This window comes from Hemiscyllium ocellatum (genome assembly GCF_020745735.1).
Source record: "Hemiscyllium ocellatum isolate sHemOce1 chromosome 27 unlocalized genomic scaffold, sHemOce1.pat.X.cur. SUPER_27_unloc_16, whole genome shotgun sequence".
Classification (NCBI taxonomy): domain Eukaryota; kingdom Metazoa; phylum Chordata; class Chondrichthyes; order Orectolobiformes; family Hemiscylliidae; genus Hemiscyllium; species Hemiscyllium ocellatum.
The window spans coordinates 688,639-697,904 of NW_026867483.1; the positions used below are offsets into that span (position 1 = coordinate 688,639).

Sequence of the window (9,266 nt, forward strand, 5' to 3'; positions counted from 1 at the left end):
TTCATTTTTAACCGTCCCTTCCGTGTTGGACTGCCTGCAGTCCCTCAGCTCAGGGCCGTGGGGAGGACTCTCAGTGAGTGAAGGTTTCACTCGGAGTCTCTTCATCTGGGACACTTGGGGCTCAGATGTTAACTGCTGCGCGGTAGCAACAAAGAAAGCGATGCCCACTTTGCAATAGACTTTCCGTAAGATTGCTGCGTGAAGACGATTTCTGAACACCAAGAAGGCTGCACAACAATGTGAATTTACCTGGGCGAAGAGTCCTCGGTGTCCATTTCTCTCTGTCCTGCCAGCACAGCATCTTTCTATCGCTCCGATAACAGACCTTTGGAGAAAGTTCACAATCAAAGTTGTTCATGTTCCCCGCATTAATGCAACTGACACCTCTCACCCCAACGGTTTCAGAGAGTGAGAGAGAGAGAGAGAGAGAGAGAGAGACTCTACCGCCCCCACCCTACCCCCGCCCCCCCCCCCCCCAACCCCCAGAACAACGTGCAAGTAGAAATAAATTGGTTTAATTATCGAGGAGTGGAGATAGTCCAGTTCCTGGGGATGAGACAAACATCATCGCCCCGGGGACAAAATGACAAGCAGAAGTTCTGGAAACGCTTTGCTGCTTGCAATTCTTGGAGCAATGTGGAATGTACTTCACACTGAGCAACTTTCAGCTGGCTCAGAGTCTCCAATGTACATTGCTGTGTTTGCCGCCAGCTCAGAGAGAGAGAACAATAGGAAGGACGTAGGAGTGAATAACGATCCGCGTGAGAGGGCGAATAGCTGCTCATGGAGACTGTTAGTGGCTAACAATACGTAGTGTGTCATAGCAGACGAGGTGATAACAAGGAGTCGTTTGTGTGGTAGGGGTCAAGGACATGGGGGAGTTCAGGCCCTAAAGTTATGGAACTCGATATTGAAGACCGGAGGGCTGTAAGGTCTCCAAGTGGAAAATGAGTTGTTGTTCTTTCATCTGGAGCTAGAACACTGCTGCAAGCCTGAGACAGAGATGTTGGTCAGGGAACAGGGTGATGTGTTAAAGTGGCAGACAACCGCCAGGTCAGGGCCTTTTTCCTGCGGGCAGAACCGGGATGTTCAGCGAAGCAGTCACCCAGTTTATGCTTCATGCTACATTGGGGAAACGACACTGTGAGTAGCGAATGCAGTGGACTAGGTTGTGGCAAAAGTGCTGCTTCACCTGGCAGGTATGTTTGAGCCCTTGGATATTCAGGAGGGAGCAGGTAAATGGGCAGGTGTTACACATTCGGCGGTTGCAGGCGAAAGCGACTTGGCACTATGGGAGGTGGGTGTGGGGTGTTGCGAGTGAAGGAAGAGTGGACCCGAAGTGTAACCCCTGGCACAACGGGTGCGTGTTGGGACCATAACCCACTCTCTCCTATTCACTCAATGTCGTCTTTAGCAGCTTTCCCGTATAACTGCGCTCTGTTCTGCACCTCGCCTTCTCATCTGCTTCCGGAAAAAAGCTTGGACATAAATATTTCACAGTGATATACTGGCCCAATGTGCACAGTCGAGTTGATACACTCGTGGAGATCTGCGTGGTCTTCTCCTGTTCTCTGTATCCCATGGTGAGGAGGGTAATGCTTGTCACTGGCCGCTCGGGTGTCATAGAAGAGTTTCAAAACAAAATGGTTGAATTATCTGCCAGTGGAGAGAGCCCGGTTCCTGGGGACGTGACAAACAGCAGCAGGGAGACTGAATGAGAAGCAGCTGTTCGAGAAACTCTTTGCCGCTAGCAATTCTTAGAGCAATCTCAAATGTATTTCATAGTGAGCACGTCTCAGGTCACTCAAGCGGTGTGGGGCATTCATCGCGCGCCGGCTCGCTGGCTCGTTGGTCTAGGCGTATGATTCTCGCTTTGGGTGCCTTACTGTGATGAGTTGCGAGAGGTCCGGGTTCAAATCCCGGACGAGCCCGAGGTTTTTCTAAAACTTGACTTGTGCAAAACTGCCTGATTAATTTTCTCAAAAAGCACCTTGGTGAAACGAGGTTGGGCTGTCTGGAGTACGGACAAGGCAGAAAACAGGGAAGTGAAATGGTTGGATGTAGTGTCGAACAGGTTGACGTGAGCTGTGCGGTGTTTGGGGAATGTCAGCAATGAAGGTAGATTGGAAAATTGGGACAGCTCTCCTCGGAGAACCGAAGTTTTCCAAGTCATGAGGGACCTAGAAACAGGAAATAATGTTGTGAAAATGTTCCCACACCTGAAAGGTCCACAACGATTCGGCAGAATTTTAAGGTCACCAGGAAAACAAGTAAAAGTGACAGGAGGAAGAACGTTTTCGTACAGGGAGTGGTTAGTGTCAGTAAGTCCCTGTCGGACATTGACAAAGAGGAAGATTCAATGAACACAAAAGGGAATTCGGTGGTCACGTTCAGATGTGCAGATTTACGCTGAGAATGAAACGAATAGACACACGTTGACTTAAGTATAGAACCAGCAGAGCGAAGGTGGGCCGCATGGCCTCCGTCTGCGCTGCGACACATGTTGTGATTCAGTGTGAAATCACATCACAGTTCGACCAACAGAATGTGGGAATTTAGTAAAAACGTTTCTATTTACACAGCCTCCGTACGTCTGCGAAACAGCATATCACACGACAGCAGCGGAGGTCTTTGACATCAGTCTCGAACGTGCGAGCCGCGTGCCAGATGAAAAGCTGAATCGCTCTGTGGACAGGGCTCAGAGCGTGGCAGCAGAGTGGCGCAGCGGGAGCGTGCTGGGCCCATAACCAGAGGTCGATGGATCGAAACCATCCTCTGCTATTATTCAATGTCACCTCGAGCTGATTTCCTTTGGATCGGTGCTCTCTTCTGCCAGCTGCATACCCGAATGGCATGTAGCATATCGATGCACTCGCCAAATCCACTCCATGCAAGGTGCGTGGTTTTAGAGGTCTCAGTGGCATTCTGTTGTTCGGCGGTTTTTATTCTGAACTGGATCGCAAAACCAGTTCTCTGCGATGCCAATCAGCTGGTCAAGTTGAAACAAATGTCTTGCGGTTTCGTCCATTCCCTGCAGTAATTCGCTACCCTGGTTCAGACGTGAATGACAAGCATGTCAAAAACCTCATCACGACTCAGACACAGTTCCCCCACGATTAGGACGGATCCCACCGATTGTGAATAACCTCAGAGAGAGAGAGAGACAGGCAATCGGCGTGGATTCGATGGGTTGAACGGCTTGTGTCTACGCGAGAATGGTGCTACGTGTTTATGGCGTCCCACTGCCTGTCTCTGGGACAGAGAGGCTGAGGGAGCAAAACTGGTTCATTTTTAACCGTCCCTTCCGTGTTGGACTGCCTGCAGTCCCTCAGCTCAGGGCCGTGGGGAGGACTCTCAGTGAGTGAAGGTTTCACTCGGAGTCTCTTCATCTGGGACACTTGGGGCTCAGATGTTAACTGCTGCGCGGTAGCAACAAAGAAAGCGATGCCCACTTTGCAATAGACTTTCCGTAAGATTGCTGCGTGAAGACGATTTCTGAACACCAAGAAGGCTGCACAACAATGTGAATTTACCTGGGCGAAGAGTCCTCGGTGTCCATTTCTCTCTGTCCTGCCAGCACAGCATCTTTCTATCGCTCCGATAACAGACCTTTGGAGAAAGTTCACAATCAAAGTTGTTCATGTTCCCCGCATTAATGCAACTGACACCTCTCACCCCAACGGTTTCAGAGAGTGAGAGAGAGAGAGAGAGAGAGAGAGAGACTCTACCCGCCCCCACCCTACACCCCGCCCCCCCCCCCAACCCCAGAACAACGTGCAAGTAGAAATAAATTGGTTTAATTATCGAGGAGTGGAGATAGTCCAGTTCCTGGGGATGAGACAAACATCATCGCCCCGGGGACAAAATGACAAGCAGAAGTTCTGGAAACGCTTTGCTGCTTGCAATTCTTGGAGCAATGTGGAATGTACTTCACACTGAGCAACTTTCAGCTGGCTCAGAGTCTCCAATGTACATTGCTGTGTTTGCCGCCAGCTCAGAGAGAGAGAACAATAGGAAGGACGTAGGAGTGAATAACGATCCGCGTGAGAGGGCGAATAGCTGCTCATGGAGACTGTTAGTGGCTAACAATACGTAGTGTGTCATAGCAGACGAGGTGATAACAAGGAGTCGTTTGTGTGGTAGGGGTCAAGGACATGGGGGAGTTCAGGCCCTAAAGTTATGGAACTCGATATTGAAGACCGGAGGGCTGTAAGGTCTCCAAGTGGAAAATGAGTTGTTGTTCTTTCATCTGGAGCTAGAACACTGCTGCAAGCCTGAGACAGAGATGTTGGTCAGGGAACAGGGTGATGTGTTAAAGTGGCAGACAACCGCCAGGTCAGGGCCTTTTTCCTGCGGGCAGAACCGGGATGTTCAGCGAAGCAGTCACCCAGTTTATGCTTCATGCTACATTGGGGAAACGACACTGTGAGTAGCGAATGCAGTGGACTAGGTTGTGGCAAAAGTGCTGCTTCACCTGGCAGGTATGTTTGAGCCCTTGGATATTCAGGAGGGAGCAGGTAAATGGGCAGGTGTTACACATTCGGCGGTTGCAGGCGAAAGCGACTTGGCACTATGGGAGGTGGGTGTGGGGTGTTGCGAGTGAAGGAAGAGTGGACCCGAAGTGTAACCCCTGGCACAACGGGTGCGTGTTGGGACCATAACCCACTCTCTCCTATTCACTCAATGTCGTCTTTAGCAGCTTTCCCGTATAACTGCGCTCTGTTCTGCACCTCGCCTTCTCATCTGCTTCCGGAAAAAAGCTTGGACATAAATATTTCACAGTGATATACTGGCCCAATGTGCACAGTCGAGTTGATACACTCGTGGAGATCTGCGTGGTCTTCTCCTGTTCTCTGTATCCCATGGTGAGGAGGGTAATGCTTGTCACTGGCCGCTCGGGTGTCATAGAAGAGTTTCAAAACAAAATGGTTGAATTATCTGCCAGTGGAGAGAGCCCGGTTCCTGGGGACGTGACAAACAGCAGCAGGGAGACTGAATGAGAAGCAGCTGTTCGAGAAACTCTTTGCCGCTAGCAATTCTTAGAGCAATCTCAAATGTATTTCATAGTGAGCACGTCTCAGGTCACTCAAGCGGTGTGGGGCATTCATCGCGCGCCGGCTCGCTGGCTCGTTGGTCTAGGCGTATGATTCTCGCTTTGGGTGCCTTACTGTGATGAGTTGCGAGAGGTCCCGGGTTCAAATCCCGGACGAGCCCGAGGTTTTTCTAAAACTTGACTTGTGCAAAACTGCCTGATTAATTTTCTCAAAAAGCACCTTGGTGAAACGAGGTTGGGCTGTCTGGAGTACGGACAAGGCAGAAAACAGGGAAGTGAAATGGTTGGATGTAGTGTGTCGAACAGGTTGACGTGAGCTGTGCGGTGTTTGGGGAATGTCAGCAATGAAGGTAGATTGGAAAATTGGGACAGCTCTCCTCGGAGAACCGAAGTTTTCCAAGTCATGAGGGACCTAGAAACAGGAAATAATGTTGTGAAAATGTTCCCACACCTGAAAGGTCCACAACGATTCGGCAGAATTTTAAGGTCACCAGGAAAACAAGTAAAAGTGACAGGAGGAAGAACGTTTTCGTACAGGGAGTGGTTAGTGTCAGTAAGTCCCTGTCGGACATTGACAAAGAGGAAGATTCAATGAACACAAAAGGGAATTCGGTGGTCACGTTCAGATGTGCAGATTTACGCTGAGAATGAAACGAATAGACACACGTTGACTTAAGTATAGAACCAGCAGAGCGAAGGTGGGCCGCATGGCCTCCGTCTGCGCTGCGACACATGTTGTGATTCAGTGTGAAATCACATCACAGTTCGACCAACAGAATGTGGGAATTTAGTAAAAACGTTTCTATTTACACAGCCTCCGTACGTCTGCGAAACAGCATATCACACGACAGCAGCGGAGGTCTTTGACATCAGTCTCGAACGTGCGAGCCGCGTGCCAGATGAAAAGCTGAATCGCTCTGTGGACAGGGCTCAGAGCGTGGCAGCAGAGTGGCGCAGCGGGAGCGTGCTGGGCCCATAACCCAGAGGTCGATGGATCGAAACCATCCTCTGCTATTATTCAATGTCACCTCGAGCTGATTTCCTTTGGATCGGTGCTCTCTTCTGCCAGCTGCATACCCGAATGGCATGTAGCATATCGATGCACTCGCCAAATCCACTCCATGCAAGGTGCGTGGTTTTAGAGGTCTCAGTGGCATTCTGTTGTTCGGCGGTTTTTATTCTGAACTGGATCGCAAAACCAGTTCTCTGCGATGCCAATCAGCTGGTCAAGTTGAAACAAATGTCTTGCGGTTTCGTCCATTCCCTGCAGTAATTCGCTACCCTGGTTCAGACGTGAATGACAAGCATGTCAAAAACCTCATCACGACTCAGACACAGTTCCCCCACGATTAGGACGGATCCCACGATTGTGAATAACCTCAGAGAGAGAGAGAGAGACAGGCAATCGGCGTGGATTCGATGGGTTGAACGGCTTGTGTCTACGCGAGATGGTGGTGCTACGTGTTTATGGCGTCCCACTGCCTGTCTCTGGGACAGAGAGGCTGAGGGAGCAAAACTGGTTCATTTTTAACCGTCCCTTCCGTGTTGGACTGCCTGCAGTCCCTCAGCTCAGGGCCGTGGGGAGGACTCTCAGTGAGTGAAGGTTTCACTCGGAGTCTCTTCATCTGGGACACTTGGGGCTCAGATGTTAACTGCTGCGCGGTAGCAACAAAGAAAGCGATGCCCACTTTGCAATAGACTTTCCGTAAGATTGCTGCGTGAAGACGATTTCTGAACACCAAGAAGGCTGCACAACAATGTGAATTTACCTGGGCGAAGAGTCCTCGGTGTCCATTTCTCTCTGTCCTGCCAGCACAGCATCTTTCTATCGCTCGATAACAGACCTTTGGAGAAAGTTCACAATCAAAGTTGTTCATGTTCCCGCATTAATGCAACTGACACCTCTCACCCCAACGGTTTCAGAGAGTGAGAGAGAGAGAGAGAGAGAGAGAGACTCTACCCGCCCCACCCTACACCCCGCCCCCCCCCCAACCCAGAACAACGTGCAAGTAGAAATAAATTGGTTTAATTATCGAGGAGTGGAGATAGTCCAGTTCCTGGGGATGAGACAAACATCATCGCCCCGGGGACAAAATGACAAGCAGAAGTTCTGGAAACGCTTTGCTGCTTGCAATTCTTGGAGCAATGTGGAATGTACTTCACACTGAGCAACTTTCAGCTGGCTCAGAGTCTCCAATGTACATTGCTGTGTTTGCCGCCAGCTCAGAGAGAGAGAACAATAGGAAGGACGTAGGAGTGAATAACGATCCGCGTGAGAGGGCGAATAGCTGCTCATGGAGACTGTTAGTGGCTAACAATACGTAGTGTGTCATAGCAGACGAGGTGATAACAAGGAGTCGTTTGTGTGGTAGGGGTCAAGGACATGGGGGAGTTCAGGCCCTAAAGTTATGGAACTCGATATTGAAGACCGGAGGGCTGTAAGGTCTCCAAGTGGAAAATGAGTTGTTGTTCTTTTCTGGAGCTAGAACACTGCTGCAAGCCTGAGACAGAGATGTTGGTCAGGGAACAGGGTGATGTGTTAAAGTGGCAGACAACCGCCAGGTCAGGGCCTTTTTCCTGCGGGCAGAACCGGGATGTTCAGCGAAGCAGTCACCCAGTTTATGCTTCATGCTACATTGGGGAAACGACACTGTGAGTAGCGAATGCAGTGGACTAGGTTGTGGCAAAAGTGCTGCTTCACCTGGCAGGTATGTTTGAGCCCTTGGATATTCAGGAGGGAGCAGGTAAATGGGCAGGTGTTACACATTCGGCGGTTGCAGGCGAAAGCGACTTGGCACTATGGGAGGTGGGTGTGGGGTGTTGCGAGTGAAGGAAGAGTGGACCCGAAGTGTAACCCTGGCACAACGGGTGCGTGTTGGGACCATAACCCACTCTCTCCTATTCACTCAATGTCGTCTTTAGCAGCTTTCCCGTATAACTGCGCTCTGTTCTGCACCTCGCCTTCTCATCTGCTTCCGGAAAAAGCTTGGACATAAATATTTCACAGTGATATACTGGCCCAATGTGCACAGTCGAGTTGATACACTCGTGGAGATCTGCGTGGTCTTCTCCTGTTCTCTGTATCCCATGGTGAGGAGGGTAATGCTTGTCACTGGCCGCTCGGGTGTCATAGAAGAGTTTCAAAACAAAATGGTTGAATTATCTGCCAGTGGAGAGAGCCCGGTTCTGGGGACGTGACAAACAGCAGCAGGGAGACTGAATGAGAAGCAGCTGTTCGAGAAACTCTTTGCCGCTAGCAATTCTTAGAGCAATCTCAAATGTATTTCATAGTGAGCACGTCTCAGGTCACTCAAGCGGTGTGGGGCATTCATCGCGCGCCGGCTCGCTGGCTCGTTGGTCTAGGCGTATGATTCTCGCTTTGGGTGCCGTACTGTGATGAGTTGCGAGAGGTCCCGGGTTCAAATCCCGGACGAGCCCGAGGTTTTTCTAAAACTTGACTTGTGCAAAACTGCCTGATTAATTTTCTCAAAAAGCACCTTGGTGAAACGAGGTTGGGCTGTCTGGAGTACGGACAAGGCAGAAAACAGGGAAGTGAAATGGTTGGATGTAGTGTCGAACAGGTTGACGTGAGCTGTGCGGTGTTTGGGGAATGTCAGCAATGAAGGTAGATTGGAAAATTGGGACAGCTCTCCTCGGAGAACCGAAGTTTTCCAAGTCATGAGGGACCTAGAAACAGGAAATAATGTTGTGAAAATGTTCCCACACCTGAAAGGTCCACAACGATTCGGCAGAATTTTAAGGTCACCAGGAAAACAAGTAAAAGTGACAGGAGGAAGAACGTTTTCGTACAGGGAGTGGTTAGTGTCAGTAAGTCCCTGTCGGACATTGACAAAGAGGAAGATTCAATGAACACAAAAGGGAATTCGGTGGTCACGTTCAGATGTGCAGATTTACGCTGAGAATGAAACGAATAGACACACGTTGACTTAAGTATAGAACCAGCAGAGCGAAGGTGGGCCGCATGGCCTCCGTCTGCGCTGCGACACATGTTGTGATTCAGTGTGAAAATCACAGTTCGACCAACAGAATGTGGGAATTTAGTAAAAACGTTTCTATTTACACAGCCTCCGTACGTCTGCGAAACAGCATATCACACGACAGCAGCGGAGGTCTTTGACATCAGTCTCGAACGTGCGAGCCGCGTGCCAGATGAAAAGCTGAATCGCTCTGTGGACAGGGCTCAGAGCGTGGC

General features: G+C 50.1%; 1 non-coding gene across 1 annotated transcript; it reads left to right on the top strand.

Annotated features, from left to right (window-relative positions):
- Positions 1-5,995: 5,995 nt before the first annotated feature.
- trnam-cau (transfer RNA methionine (anticodon CAU)) lies at positions 5,996-6,067 on the top strand. The gene has a single exon. It is a non-coding gene; the product is annotated as a tRNA-Met (tRNA).
- Positions 6,068-9,266: the final 3,199 nt, after the last annotated feature.